This window comes from Crocodylus porosus, unplaced genomic scaffold (assembly GCF_001723895.1).
Source record: "Crocodylus porosus isolate Cpor-Errol unplaced genomic scaffold, CroPor_comp1, whole genome shotgun sequence".
NCBI lineage: Eukaryota > Metazoa > Chordata > Crocodylia > Crocodylidae > Crocodylus > Crocodylus porosus.
In genome coordinates this window covers 2115963-2132513 of record NW_017728928.1, presented here as the reverse complement: position 1 = coordinate 2132513, position 16551 = coordinate 2115963, and the positions used below count along the sequence as shown (strand labels likewise).

At 47.0% G+C, this 16551-nt stretch overlaps 1 long non-coding RNA gene across 1 annotated transcript in view; it reads right to left on the bottom strand.

Annotated features, from left to right (window-relative positions):
• Window positions 1-13360, bottom strand: part of LOC109314934 — a 53148-nt gene extending 39788 nt beyond the window's left edge. Inside the window, exon 1 of the long non-coding RNA XR_002102389.1 lies at window positions 12885-13360. This is a non-coding gene — a long non-coding RNA (uncharacterized LOC109314934). The remainder of the gene's footprint in view (window positions 1-12884) is intronic.
• Window positions 13361-16551: the final 3191 nt, after the last annotated feature.

The following is a 16551-nucleotide window of genomic DNA, read 5'->3' as shown; positions in this document are numbered from 1 at the left end:
CCCCCACCACTTTCTTTCTGTTTCTTTTTTTACCAGAACGCGCTGCTTTGTAGCCGTCCTTCTGTGGAAGTGGTTCGGCCTTTTACAACAACAAAACACAACAAAAAAAAAAATCCCTAGGTGTGAGAAGATTAAAGATTTTTTTAGATCTGGACATTTTCAAATCAGAACCACATGTCTCCAATAAACGGTGCTGGCTGAGAGCCACCCCTGCTCCAGTCCTAAGGGCTGCTACGTTCAAAGGATGCACGGTGAGCATGGTGAGAGCGAGAGCTTCCCCAGCTTCTCCTGTCACTCGGACGCTATATTGCCAATATAATACTGCAGGGCGCTTCGATTGCAAGCGCTGCCGTATCCTCTGTGCTGGAGCCTGTCCAGTCTGCTCATGTCTTCACTAGCCCTGGGATTTTCCTTGCCTTCTCTGTTCCTCATCCCCCAAACTCACATGCACGCCCCCTCCCACTCCAGTGAAGACAGCCGGTACGTGTTTCCCTCTATCACCTACTGCCCAAACCAGCTCCAACTGGAGCCTGTAGAAAAACACGAAGCGTTTTCTGCCATCTGAGGCTGCGAACAAGTCAACCGACTGCCCTAAGCGTTACATTTGTCCAAGCACAATGCAGTTCATCCTCCAGTTTCTCTGTGCCCTCATGAAAAAAGTCTGCTGGTGCATGCTTGCATTGCATAGCGGTTCTCAAATTGCGGGGTGTGAACATGCACAGGACTGGGCACCGGGGAGGATAGCATCCCTCCCAAATGCATGACCTGCATAGTCTCAGGGTCCAAGCAGGAACAGCGACTGCATGCCCACTCTCCCCCACCCCCGAGCAACTGAATCCCCTAGCTCCTACCATCCAGATCCATCACAGCTCCTTTCCATATTCTCCCAGTGCATAACGCACCTAACACACGCATGGGAGTTTGGCCCCTGGCTCTGAAGCATCCGCAGTAGACCATGAGCTAGGAGACTGGATGTGGACATAGAGATGGGCTGTGATTTCTGCTCCATCCTGATGATCCAGATACAGCCATGCAGCATGGACTGACAAAGAAAAAGCAGAGGCAGCATTTGCCATGGAGAGGAATTGATTGCAGTGCATTGCTTCCACCAAACTGAAAACTGATTGCTTTCAGGAAATGGAAGACTTTCTTCTTCCTTTGAACACACAGGTATAAATCCAGTCTCCCCCTCCCACTTTTTTGGCAGCTGAGTGGTACCTACACATCTAACCGCAGATGCAGAAGTGGCATGTAGGGTTAACTGATGTGGATTTAGGTCTTACTCCCCTCTGTGTGATGAGATCGGCACACTCAGACGGGATCTGCTGTGATCCCGTTGCGTGCAATCTGGTGGGATCAGAGTCCACCCGGGAAGTGTCCTCAACACCGGGCAATGGATCGGGCAGGGCAGAGAGTACCCTCCGCCCCTCCTGCCAATGCCAGCCCAGAAGAGAAGATAAAGCAGTCCTGGCTCTGCCTTGAAAAGAAGTTATCCTGGGTCCTGACACCGTCTGTTCCTTCAGTGACTATTTAATGCAAAAACAACATCAGGACTGGATCAAGGACTGATTAAAAGCCATTTCTGGCACACCCTACCCCATGCACACAACTAACAGATTCCCCTGAGGAACTCATGGCCACAATCGATGAGATCCTAGCAGAAGCAGGGATCTAGGCAAGCTAAATATGGATAACAGGAATTAAGGGAGCAAATGTCTCAGTAGCCCTAAAAAGAATATAAAAGTCATTGTGCTTCATAGATTTTACTTCTTACATGCTTCTTATTAATCTGGGTTAGGGAAAAACTTTTTCTGCAGGGGAAAAAATCACTATAAGCATCCGACAGAGACAAAAGAGCGGATTAGATAGGCCGCTGATCTGATTGATTCGGGTGATCTCTGTGGGTATATCCACACCACAGGCATTACTGCTGTCGGTCCGTTAAGGCCCATGTGCGCGTGTGTTAAATTAGGGTCAGCTAGCTGTCTAAGCATGGAGTCCGATGCAAATCTATTTGAAGCTCGCTTGGGAGCATATACAAGACGCTGCTGTTCTTGAGTCACAGTAACGTGTCCCAAAGAAGATACCAAGTGATTTACTGACGTTTCCTCTCCCTGATTTTTCATGCTTTTTTCACTGGGGTCAAGCTATCAGCAAAAGACTCGCCAGAAATATGAGGTTTTCGGGGCCCACTTGGTAGGGAGAAAAATACCCCAAAAAACCCCCCTGCATTGCAACAATGTTTAGAATCTGTTTTATGTCCAATAACATTCTCCATCCTGCATAAATTTATAGGGTTTTTAACTCTTCCCTTTTTATAGGGGGGGTTTCTGAAATCTATTTTATTAGGGGAAAAAAGATTTGAGCGTATTAGGCAAAATGCCAGTCGCCATGGTAACCTTGGATTTTTCCATCTTCATTACAAGTTCAAGTAAAAAAAAAACCCTTCATATAAAATCTAAATGAAAGAGTACATTATAAGTCCATTTTGAAATGTTTGCCTGGAAGTGAAACTTTGGACTGCATCCTTTTTCCGCGCCTCCCCTGCAGAACTTTCTGGTTCGATGCAGAACACATTTTTAAAGTGCTTTCATAGTGCATTTGGCTTCACTAAGCAGGGTAAATGGCTCGGTGGCTGAAACAAGGCGTCAGGCTCTATATAGTCTTGTGGCACTTCTGCCACTGAACTACTGTCTCACCTTGGGTGCATCACTTATGCTCCGCAGCGCTTACTGGTTTTAACTTGCCGGTGCAAAGGTAATAACGACCATTACGTATCACACCGCAGCATTGCAAGGATGAACTACGAGGTGCTCTGAGACCCTTTGATTTATAAAGGGAAGCTAATCCTTCCTCCTCCAGCTAAATCTTTTATTGAAAGGTTGACGATCTCTCTGGTCCACAGACTGGCAGGACTCATCAGTTTTCTCTCTGGATAATTGATGATCTGGAAGGCCGCAAACTAAACAGGACACCTGCTTGATTTAGCAATGGATGCAATGCCGTTGTCGCAGGGATGCCTCGTACCTAGTAGATCAATTCTACTTCGTGTCACCTTACAGGTCTCTCCTTTCTCCCGGGCAAGGAGGAGGCAGTCCCGTAGCTGCCTTTCCTTTCTACACGCTGCATCACAATTGGCTGGGCAGCCAGGATCATTTTAAGGATTTCCTGCTCAGTCGCTCACCCCTGCACTATGCAGCTAAGCCGGCTCGCTGGGTTTGAGCCATCTCAGTCTTCCAGCCTGCCTGCCTGTGCAATGCGTGCTGTGACACGGGATTAGGATCATGTTCGGTCCTGTAAGGCAGCTTCCTCCCGGGAAGGCACAGAGGCTGCCTATGACCTCTCGGCTCCAAAGCACAATTGCTCCCGAGCTCAGCGCTGCAGATTCAGGCCCATATGGACACACGTTCTTAGGCACACTTCTGGGCAGAAGCCTTGCCTGGAAAGCATCGTACCCAGGTCTGGGCGATGAGACACGATGAGCACAAACACTTACGGCTGAAGGTGCCAATGGGCCCTTCTGCTTCGGGCATGCACAAATCCTGCCTGCATCTCCAAAATGGCAGGCGCAGTCTCTAACCTGCAGCTTCGCCCATGAGACCACTTGAAGGGCCCGTGCATCGCGGGTCAATACTGCCCCACGTTTTGGGGACCTTACAGGGCGGTGAGAGGATGCAGCAGCTCTGTGCTATAAGGAGGGATGATTCCTTCTGGACTCCCCGGGACTCACGACCCTGCAGGAATGGGGCACGTTCTGGCCCTTTTTTGCTTTTCAAGGCACTACATTTCATCCCTGCAAATGTACGTGGAAAGTATTTCCCAGCACTGGCACGAGGATGAAAGGGGAACCCTGCGCCTGTTGCATCTGATTTCCCGTCGACCCTGTTCTGGTTAAAGGCACAACCTGCTGCCTCTTTCATAGTGTACGTTGCAAGGGGGGGGGGGCTGAACCTGGCATGGGGGGGTCTTTAATTTTTTGAATTTTTTTTTTTTGATACATCCTTCCTTCCGCCCCTCGCAATCAATTAGTGGGCAAAGACTTCCGAAAAGCTCTTTCCTCCCTAACCTTTCACAGGCTGTTGCGATAATGACTCTGGAGAGCCTGACCCGGGCCTTTGCGTTGGGTTCGTTACCCTCCCAGGGCAGCGTAAGGCGACCTTCCTCACTTCCTCCTCTTCCTTTCCTACCCCTGCAGCTCCGATAGTCTCAGGAAAGGGGGGGGAAGGGATAATGTTCCAAAATTGGCTCGACCCCACCAGATAATGTTTCCCCTTTGCTGTCATTTCTGCAGTCAGAGCTAAGAGGAGGGCTGCAGAGATAACACACGTCCGTTCTTTTTGCCCTTTAAAAAATACAAATTATGCAGACCTGGAGTCAAGAGCAGACGGGGGTGGGGGGAATCGGAGCGTTTTCTGTTTTTAATTTACATTTTCTTTCTCTCTTTCTATCCAGGCAAACTCTCTTCGAAACCCAGCCTCCATACTGCTGAAGCCCTAATCATAACTTCGAATTGTGGGGATTGCTTATTTGATGTGTCCTAATTGATCTCCTTTCCACTTCTCAACCTTTTTCACACACACACCCACACACACCCATGTGCATGCCCAATCAGGGGAGATGCCCTTGCAGCTTTTGCTTGGCACTTGCTCCTACTTGCCCAGCCAGTGGGGACAGACATTGCACAAACCGGTTTGACCCGAATCAGTTAAGTCTGATACGGCATTCAGCCAGGTTTATCTCAAACCAGTTTCAGCCGCTTTCAAACTGGTTTATGCGCACTGAACATCTGTTCTGTTACAGGTTTAAACCCGTTTCTGATCACTTAAACCGCTTTGCGTGTAATGTCTGTCCCCAGCCTTAGGGACGGTTGTGGCATTTCCAAGGGATGTTGTACTCTGCAGTGTTCCTGCTTCATGGGGCAGATTGCACTCACCTCTGTGGCTGTGCATGAGTGTGAGGGAGGGGAAGGACTTGCTAATGCATTTCCTAGAGGCAGGGATAGCACGGGTAGAGTTATGCAAAACTTTCCACTCTGTCCGGCTGCTATGCCCTGATCCTAACCAATGCCCTGGCTATTCCTGTCTTGCTAATGTATCGCTGTCGTGGCCTGCAGTGCCCTCAGCTATTTTTGTCTTAAGACTGGCTTTCAATTCTGCCAAAGCCCCTAAGCACTGCCACGTGAAGCCCATCCTCCTCTGGCTCTGCAGTCCCTCTTGCACAGAGCTGGTCACTGCCACGGCTCTGGTTATTCAGTGACACAGAGCAGGGTCCCCTAGGAAGAGCCCTCGACACTCATTTTTTGCTTGTGGTCTCCTCTGGATAGACCGGAGGCCTTCCCCTTTCCCTCACTGCGGTACCAAAGCCTTACTATTTAACTGCGCACACATGCAGCTCTAGGGCCACATTTTATGTATGGATCTGGTGGTGAGAAAGGCAAACAAGCCTATAAATAGTGGGGACAACCCTGGTGTGACACTCTGCAAAACTCAGTATCCCCTGCAATTGAACTAAAGCGTCTTTTTTTGGTTTTTAATTATAGGACTGGAGTTCAACCCCTTCTTTTCTCCCGCCAAGGTGTTTCAGGGCTTAACTCATCAACTTCTTTGCAGAAGGCCCCGATGTTGCCCTCCTTATAAGTGGTGAGTTTGGTAAGGACTTAGTACCAACCTCAAAACCAGACCATAGGCTCACGTGCAGCCAGTCGAAAGATTCCTGATGATCATGCATTTATTTGGTAAGCATTTGGGGGCAAGTGAGCATCTTTCTCACTTCCCTCTGTTTGTACAGGGCCTAGCGCAGCAGGGGCTTGGGTCTCCCAGATGTTGCTGGGGATTATAAAACAAGGGATTTCTCATCTTTCACTGTGATTATGTGCCCGCACTTTTGAACCTGTCTGAAGCATGGACTGTACCGCAGGAGAGCTAGGCAGGGCAAGCAGGATACCAGCAGCTCTGGACCCCTGCCTCCCTGCTCCATGCACTCACACACACCTACAAACACACACACCTCTGCCCAGGGCACCAAAACTGCTACAAATACCCCGGCTCGATATATCGTTATTTAAGCAGATTTTCTCCCACACTATCTTCAAGAGGCTTTCATGTTTCACAGCTGAAGAAAAGCAACTACAACCCACCAGTGGAGCAGACACGGTCCTTCAGGCGGGCAGCATAAATGCACACATTAAACTGCATATGAGAGAGAGAGAGAAAAGGTGGTGCCATCATACGTATATGTTTCTTTCCTGTATGGTTTTATCTATAAATTGGCTTCATTTAAAAAGGTCTGGATCCCATTTCATTTGGCCTGACCATAAATGTGGAGCTTGGATCCCTTCCAAATGAGGTACCTCCTTGCTGATTAGTTTTTAAGATCAATGGGATAAGAGTACACGATTCTCCAGCTGGGGTAGACAAGGCCAGAGCTTTGGGTTGCGTAAATTGGGTTAGCCTCATTGCTAGCAAGGGATCCCTACACCCTCCCAGGATCCAGCCCACATTGCGTATGTTTGAGTTCAGTGAGCATTATGTGCACGTATGCATACCTGTATACACATATGCACAGCTATAGACACATATACTTATGTTCATCTACATACACATTTATACATATGCACAGTGATATACATATACGTGCATATACACAAGTACAGCCACATGTACATCTACATACAAATATGCATAGCTACATACACATATGCACATATACTCATGTACATCTACATACACATCTACATAGCTATATACACATAGTTACATACACATATGCACATATACACATGTGCATCTACACTACAGACACACATGTACACACATGCAGAGCTATATACACATATGCGCATATACACAAGTACATCTACATCTACAAGTACATCTACATATACATCTACATACACATATACATAGGCATATACACATAGCTATATATTCACATATGCATAGCTCTTGACATGCATAGCTACATATAGATTATGGTCCCGAGCCTACGGTGATCCTTACACAGCCAGACTTTTGCATCTATATGGCATCCTATTGAGGACCAGTAGACCACCATGTACCACACTGAATCAGGCGTAAATCTTTGTCTCCACTTCTGTGTGTTTAGAGAGTGTGTGTGTGTGTGTGCAATGGTGTGTACACAGTCATGTGTATTTGTGACTCCGGTCAGAAGAGGCCCAGATATGATTCAGGCACTTGCTTTCTTATTTTGCAACCCAGTATTTCTCGCTTCCTTTCTGTTTTGAGAAACCTCCATGACTTCCATCCTTATCACCCATTCCCCTGTAGACACTGTTTTGCTTTCGGCTTTTGTAACAGTGAATTAAATAGATGTGAGGGCCTTAAAAACAGTAGCAGTTCAACGCTCACCTGAGAAAAGCCAAGATGGCCAACTCTATAGAGATTCTGCTTTGCAGAAATTTTTTGGGAAGCTCCTAAAATTTACGAACGGGCAAGTGTTTTTGGTTTGGGGGGTTTTTGGTTTTGTTGGTTTTTTGGGGAGGTGGCTCAGAAAAAGCTCCTAACTCTGTGTGGCTTTTGTTAGCTGGCTTCACTGTCATTTCTCAACATCCATCATCGTGATTGCAGAGGCCATTGCACAGCATCTACAGAACCAAGGGGCCAACATTTTCAGAGACAGCCATTCATAAATCCACTCGAAGGTATCATTCTGCCCAGACAGAGATAAAGGTTATTTGTGTGATTTAATTGCAGCGTGGAACAAAAAGTCCTTCACTAACTAGTCTTTTATAGCCTTTTGCTTTCCACTCCCTTCTTTCCTTTGCCAGGGGACCATGAAATCTCATCTCTGACCACTAGAAGAAGAATAGAAAGTAGAGAGACAGAGGACACAATTCCCAGTGCCTCCTCCCGCCCATCCCCCCTCCCTTCCCCAAAATCTAATAAAGATGATTAAATTACATGTCTTTTCCTCCCATTGAAATCACCGCACACTGCTCAAATATTGGAGCTCAGGAAATAAGGCACGACAACTTCCCTCGTGAAACTTTAGAAGGCAGAGCAGGGGTCTGGGGCTACAGGCCTGCACGACTGGCCTGCTCTAATTAAGAAATCACCCTGCTGAGCAGAACCTAATCTAAATAAAATAGAAAAAGGAACTTAGCTGAAAACTCGGCTTCCCTGCCACCCCCCTCCCTCCTGCAGCCCACCGCACCCCCAGACGGATCCCATCCAAGTCGCAAAGAGTTTTTCTCCTCTGGTGTTTTTTGGAGGGTGAGGTAGGCTTACAGAGAGCTCTGTGTGTGCTTGGGGTGGCCAACGTCCAAAGGAAAAATATACCAGCCATGTACAGCAGAAGCATGCTACTTTTTTCCTGGTCGTTTTTTAAATGATACTTAGCCTGATGTCTGTGAACCAAACCCTTGGCGATCGTCTTGTTGGTAGGGCTGGTCAACGCTGGCTTTGGATGGAAAATCAGTGTTTTTGAGTAACTCCATGGGGGGGGGGGGTTGCAAAAATTCTGATTTTTTTTTTTTAAGTCATGAAGAAATGTTTGCAAGCCAGGAAGACTGTGATTTTTTAGAGTGAAAACCGAAGCATGTTGGCTGAAATCTGAAATACTATGATTCAGCTCTCTTGCCATGGTTGTCTCCTGTTCCCATTCACCTCTATAGGTCTTATCTCCAAACTGGATTAAATCTTCTGTGATGCATCGTGTCCAAAGGCTCCATCCCCATGAGAGAAAATGATGGTCCATCATCAGAGAGGCACTCATATGAGCAAACCCAGTCTACAAAAGCAAATGAATGCATAAGGCACCTGTTTGAGGCCAGTTATACCTTTCACGCGGTAATGAAGCAATATTCCAGCTAGAAATATTTCAGACATCAGATGAACTATGTAGGTTTCTGATTTTTTTTCCAGCAAAGAATCTTATTTTCCATGGGAGGAAAAAAAAATGGCTGACTATATGAGCCTAAATATTGCAAATTGTCTGCGTTAAGATGAATGATCTGATGCTTTCAAACCTGATTAGTGATTGATGCTGCCCAACATGAGACACTGGAAAGAGGCCTCCACCATCCAGGTGCTGGGACCACCTCTGAAATCAGAGTCCTTTAGAGGGTCTCACAATAGAGACCCCAAATCACCAGTCACTTTTGAGCCTCTTGACCAAAAAAAAAGAGGGGGATGGGGAGAAGTGGTGGGTGATACACATGCACCCAGTTTGTACTTACTTGAAGAGAAAGGGGTCAAGGTGGATTGGTTGTTATTGTGTTGAACCCATTGAAGGACTCAAATGAGGATCCAGAAATGGTGACTGCATACAACCTTTAGCAGGCAGATACTCTGTTAACAGTGACTATTAACATCCTTAGCAAAGGAACTGTGCTCACAGGCCTGTTTGCAAGTATAAAGTTCATCAAAGACCCCGTTCCCACAATGTGTTTCATTGCAGGCAGCCACCATGAAGTCCAGTTGCTCCAGTGGGCCCTATATAGGTATCTGTGTTTGCAAGACTGTGTCCTAAAGCAGGTTAATAATAGCCTATTAATTTAACCACAAGAAAAGCCCTATCAGCTTCAATGCTTCCATTTATATTATATTACGATGCAGTTCCATTTATTTCATTAGACCTGAACGTGAATAAATACAGCAGGGGAATGACAGGCCGGGTTGCAGTACTGCAGAAAAAAACCTGGGGACTGTCCTGGATTGTAAGATGAATATGAGTCGACAGCGTGCTCTTGTCACAAGACCAGCCATTAGCGTGGGCCTGGGAAGCATGACTTATGAGGAAAGGCTGAAAGACTAGGGTTATCTAGTTTGCAGAAGAGAAGACTGAGGGGGGGTTGGATAAATACTTGAGAGGATGGAGACAGGCTTTTCCCCCTGGCTGTAGGGACAGAACTAGGAGCAATGGCCTCAAACTGCAGCAAAGGAAACTGAGGCTGGAGATTAGGAGGAACTTTCTGACTATAAGGATGGTCCAGCATTGAACACAGATCCTGGACTCTCCAGCCCTGGACGTTTTCAAGAGCAGGTTGGACAGACACCAAGCTGGGATGGTTTAGTCAGGGATGATCCTGCCTTCCCCTAACCCCGAACTTTTGCACCAGTCTAGATATGGGCCTCACTCTCTTTCCATGTGTGTTCATGGAAGGTCTTGGTTTGGTCTCGCTGTGGCATGGGCGCATTGTTAAATCTCTGACTGTTTTGTAGGCCTAGAAAACTCTTTCCTTTCCATTTCTAGTCACAGGACCAGGACATAAGTTCAATGCATCGGTATCATTTTCAGTGCAATGGACCCCTCACCGGGTCTATCTTAGGTTGCTGGCACCACTTTTAAACCAGTCTGTACACGTACCAAATGTCTGTACATGTATGGGTTTAGACTGATCTACGTTCACTTCGACCAGTCTAAGTGCAATGTCTGTACGTGACCACAGCGAGCATCTGGAGTTTCAAAGGAACCGTCATAATTTCAGAAACTGGCATTCAGAGCCTTGGTCTCTCCCCTGATTAATATATAATCGGCTCATAGTAAGGACAGCAACAATTTTGGAATATGTGAAAAAAAAAGGGAAGGGGGAATTGATGCTGCACGATTGCAGAGGAGAGAGGACCTGGATGGTATCTCTAGCAGCCTTGTTTCTGGTTCGGTATCCACCAGGCTTATAAGAGACTCCTATAACTCTGCCTTTGTCTCCGTTTAATAGGATCAGTGGCAGCGGGAAATCTAGTATATTCTTCGCATCACCTGAGACGACGAACAAATCAGTAAAGCAGTACTCAGCCCACCGTGGTCTCCACTGTTGTACACACACACCCCCTTTGCTCAGCCAAATACCCTTGCTGCCTTGCACTTACCTCCAAGATCCCTAAACACAGATGCAACCCACCCCCAGACTTATTGCCATTTCAATTTCTCCTTGAACAGTAAAACCATTTCACTGTAACTTGGCCAAGGCATTAACACTCTGGTTTCAGTTTCTTTTATGATAGCCTAGGGCTACGGCCAATTATGTCCCACTAGCCACCCAGCCCACTCAGTAGCAACTCCCTGAGCTGTCTTACAGTGCAGCCCAAACACATCGCTCTCCTGTTCTCTGATAAAAATAAAAATAAACACACTATAGGAAAAGATTATTGGAATTATTTGCCAACAGAAAATGGCTACGAGCCAGGCTCTGTTCTCCTGTCCACCCCTACACACACCCCAGCGTTGCACACACACCGCTCAAACGGCCTCGCAGTTTCTTAAAGTGAAATACCCATGGTTTTTGTGCATTAAAAGAACAGCAAGAAAGCAGCTGTTTAAGCCCATCATGGCCATTTTTAAGATGAAGAGGAATGTATGATGAGGGCACCGGGTCTGGATCCAGTTGGTGTGATTGCAGGCTGTAAAAGCGGACAGATAGATAGATAGATAGATAGATACCCTGTGAACTTCTATCTGAGAGGATAAAATCCACCCAGGATGGTGAGGTTGTCAGAGACCCAACAGCGACAGATAGACAAACAGCTGCTAAATCTGTACTCATATGGCTTTTTCTGCCTGTAGATGCTGATCTTGTATCCACCCGCCATCAGTTAAAAAGCAGGCATAATGCATTAGACGCAGCTAACATCAGCATTATCTGCTGGCATCTGCATGGCATTTTACTATTGTTCATTATGCAAGTAATCCCATGAGCAATGGCAGCGGGTTACAGTTCACCAATGGTGCCACACAGAGAACATGTTCCTACCTTGAAGAGCTCATGGTCAAGGTGTATTTTAAATGCAAGACCACAATGACAGATGATTCCTTGGCTTGGCTGTCCATGCAGTATTCGATCAGATATGGTCTACAAGACAGGGAAAGACATCGTGTATATGCCTTTTTTTTAATATAGCTGCTTGGAAAAGTTCCCCCAGACACGTTTTTCAGCAGCAAACTGAGGGAAACTTCTGGCTGTCCTTTGTTCGGGTCTGTCATTTTATAGTATCTGATGCTCTTTTTTTTCCCCTGTTGGGTGTCCAATGTGTTTCTACAAGGGCTCATTTAAGTACGACTTGTCTCATGTATCCTTTTACGCACCCTTTCTCTTTGCAAGGGCTCCAAAATCTTCTGCAAGCAAATGATAATGCACGAAGCAACATCACAGAATCGGCATTATCTCTGTTTGGCAGGTAGGGAAACTGAGTCAGGGAGACGAGAAAGAGGACCCAATACACTCTGCTTTCTTAGGGGACACGGTAATTCCTTCATTTGGCACATGCCAGCAACATCGTTTATAGTAGTACTGACTGCACTTCAAAGACTGAAGAAAGGGGACAAAGAAAAGCTTAGGAGTAATAAAATTAATGTAGTGAAAGAAAAGCAAAAATTCCTCGCAGGATGGACTGCTATAGAGCTGTGTTACAACTTGAAAATGCACATAGCTCGAAACAAATACACACACACAATGTGCACATCTCTAGCTCTAAAAAGACAGACATCAAGATGAACAGCCTAAGTACTAGCAGAGGTAAATAGTTAAATACACAGTACATGGAGACTGTTGTGCATATTGTGCGTACACACACACCCGGGGTGTGTTATTCACCCAGATAGCAGTTTGCTCCTTTTTCTTTTTCTTTTTTTTTTTTTTTGGTGACGGTTATTCAAGATGCTGGGAAACGAGTCAAAACTTTCTGAGAAAATGGAGAGAGTAGAGGGAGCACGGAAGAAACAGAAACCTCAGGTAACAGCCCGAAGTAGCACGCCGTGCTTCGGCATCTGCTCATCCTCTTTCAGGCACGGCCTATTTTGACTCGGTTCACGGGAGCCGAGTTCATGGGCAGTTTGCAGCCAAGCGTGCTGGCCACGGATGTGCCCAGTGGAGGTGGATCCTGGGTAAATGGCTGCTAAGAGCTCCTGTTACAAATGACGACCCTTACCTTCCAGCTCCTTAGTCCACAAGCGATGCCCATTTCACTGATCCCAAGGCAGGTTGGAGAATGGGTGCGGGCAATAGGAAGAGCCCTTTCCGTCAGAGAAGCCGTCTAGAAGACCAGAACCACAAGACAGTTAGGGATGATGATGATGATGATGATGATGATGTTAATATGGATCCAGTCCAGATTCTCATGATGCATTTTCATCCTCTTCAGCCCATCGTAGCTTCGTACCTGAAAGTCATACAGAGGCAGCAGCAACTTCATCTCTCCGAGACAACAGGATGGACCATTTTCTCCTCCTGTCCGCAACTGATTCATTGAAAGTCGTCTCAGCACCGCTAACAAACCCAGCACCTGCATCACGTTCGCTCGAGAGAGCACTGCAGCTAGGGCCGTGGGCAGCAGTTACGCCTGTCCCCGTGGGCAGCTGCTCGCTTAGCTCGCAGAGACCACATGGCTTGTGTCATTTAGCTCAAGGACCGAGCCAGCTTTATTTCCTTTATTCCTTTATTGCTGGACTTGCCCATGGTTTGTTCTCTGCTCTGGAAAAGGGCAAGGCAGAAGCACCCAGAGAGACAAGGCGGGGGGGAGAGCGGACCCCAGGCCTCCTCGCTGCTGCAAGCAGGAGTGATGAACGGCGAGCAGGTTGCTGGCGGCAGCAAGGAAATGAGGCTAGAGCATGCAACAATCTGATCTTTTATAGTGCTTTGTTTATTAGCGGTGTGCCCCTATTTCATAAGGCTGTGTTAGCTAGAGAGCGCACGCAGGCACGATGAAGATGATGACTATTAGCATGAGGCCAAGGACACCTTTTCTTAAGCCTCATTCATAGCAGCAGGCATGGTAAAACAGCCCAGCAATTGTTCTCTCAAATGTCACCTTTCTGTGTAGGCCACTGTGCCGACAAACCCTGCTCTTGGGAGGGGGGACGACGTGCGGGCAGGGGCAGGCGGGGATGGGGGAGCTTTTGATTTGCACCATTAAAAAAAAAAATTTTTATTTTTTTTTTTTTTAAATAAACCGTGTTATCCACCAAATATCTCCTCGGAAAGTCAGCCATCTGGAGACGGTTCTCGTCGTTCTCTCCCCACCCCGTCTCCCCCCCTTTTCTTGTCTTCTCGCCCTTCCCTTCTTCACGCAGCTTGAACAATTTGGCTCTGTTCTGACTGCATTCCTGCGGCCCATTCTTCAGGTTGCCTGCGCAGGGTGCACCCGTAGTGGACGGGGTGGGGGCGAGGGGCACGACAAGGTCTTCATTCAGGCAGGGGAGGGCAGGAAAGTGAATCCAATGTACTTGGGGATTGTTGTGCCATCAACTTAATACCTGGGCAGGAAAAACAAAGAACCTTTTAGAGAACCTGCTCCTGGGCTGCGCAGCTTCCCCCACCCCGAAGGCACTGGAGAGAGAACAGGGCTGCAAGCGAAGGAGCAAACATCATTATCCCAGCCATTTCTGCAGGTATTATATATGATGATAGAGAACCAGGAGACTCAGAGTATGCCTGGTATATTAACATCCAGTGGCATGACGGGACGAGTGGGGTTGTTTTTTTCCTTTTCAAGACTCTTCCACCGAATTACTTCTGCTGAGTGAGGGGGAAGCTCATCTCTGGGCTGGGATCACATGGCTCAAGGCTGCGACAGTTCAGCCAGAGCAAGAATATAGTCATTCCTTGCATGAATATAGTCACTTCTTGGATGAATATTATCATTCCTTGGATGAGTATAGTCAATCCTTGGATGAATATAATCATTCCTTGGATGAATACAGTCACTCCTTGGATGAGTATAGTCACTCCTTGGACGAATATAGTCATTCCTTGGATGAATATAGTCACTTCTTGGATTAATATAGTCAATCCTTGGATGAATATAGTCACTCCTTGGATGAATACAGTCAATCCTTGGATGAGCATAGTCACTCCTTGGACGAATATAGTCATTCCTTGGATTAATATAGTCAATCCTTGGATGAATATAGTCACTCCTTGGATGAATATAGTCATTGCTTGGGAGAGCATGGATAGAGGGTCATCAGCATCTTTAGTGGCTAGGGTAATGCAAAACAAAGATACTGCCGATTCTGTGATGTTGCTTCATGAATTATCAGTTGCTTGCACAAGATTTTGGAGCCCTTGCATCATGTATCATTTTTATGGACCCTTTCTCTCTGCAAGTCATAATTAAAGAGGGCATTATACTCTGACAAGGTAGCAGGGGAGGGGGACCGGTGATAGGAATGATTTGGGCAATGAGTTGGACTGCAAAGGTTGAACATCACTGTTTTCTGACAGGTGGTGTATTATAGGACACGATTTGACAGGGAAGTGTTCAGGCTAGTTCTTAGCATGCAAACATCTTTCCTTCCCATGCACACAGTGAACACTCACCATTTAAACCCCCTCATTTGTTGGTGCACCCATCAGGGGAGGACTGAATGGGCTGTGGACATTGTTCCCATCAACCGAGGCGAAGGTGACCCCTTTGCAATAATTGTTTAGCACACTGGTAGGGAGGCAGGGTCTGAGGTCTCAAGGGCCAGCTCATTTGGTGTTGCATCCTGCTGGTTACAGACCACATTCATGGGCACAGCTTCCAGATGCTTTGTCAGCATGTCCTTGGTCACGGGAGGTGCCCTTGACATGGGTATGGACGGAGGGTGGAGACAAGAATACAAGCAAAAATGGGAGTGCGTGCAAGAATTGGGTTTAAAAAACAAAACAGATTGCTTATGGTAACAGCAATTACCACTGGGAGCAATACTGGGTAGGCCAGGTACGATCAAGCCCAGTGCTTCCGGGTGCAAACAGTGATATAGCACAGGATGGGATAGGTCACTAGTCTGATCCAGCCAAGCAAGTACACCCCAGAGATTGATTCAAAACCACTGAAGTCACTGGGATTTTTTCCACTGATTCCAGTGGGTTTGGGCGTCATGTCCCAGGGAGGCTCCAATTAGCTTTGCCTGCGGCATACGACCGTGTCTCAAGTCTCCGGCATGTTCAGAGTTTGGAAGGCCAAGCCGGCGACGTGCCATGCCAGCTCTCAGGCTCTTAAGCACGATGAGTGAAAAGCACAGTTAACTCCTCTGTTGGACTGGGGGGGTTGCCTCCGGTGTCATGTCAGTCTGCAGCAATCCAAGCCAGGGCAGGATGCTTTCTGGAACAAAGCTGAACAGGTGTGAGAGATTAACTTCAGGGACTAGCCTTTTGTTCACGGGAAACAACGTCAGGCTCCCAGCTAATGAAGTCCAGCACTGAGCCGTTCATCTCCTGGTATTACAGGAGAGCAAACAGAATTCCTTTCTCTTAATCAGCCCAATTGACTCGCAGACAAATGCAACCGAAGCCAGCGGCATAGCTACGTTCCTCTTCTATCCTTAGCTGCCAGCCCCTTCCTTCATCAGCTCTTTAAAATGAAGAGATCCCATCAAACCCCATTCCCTCTCGGGGGGAAGATGCACCCAGGCTTTCTATTCTCTTCAATATCCGAGTGCTCCTTGTGCCCCTGGTTCACATCATCCTTCCCGTGCGTTGCCAAAAGTGTTTCCCATAGGACAGAGCCGTATTTGCTGGGTCTGTGTTGAATAAGACACCACCAGCTCTTTAGGAAATGTCCTAGTTTCATACTTAGTAGGGTCGGAAGGGACCTGAGCAGATCGAGTCCG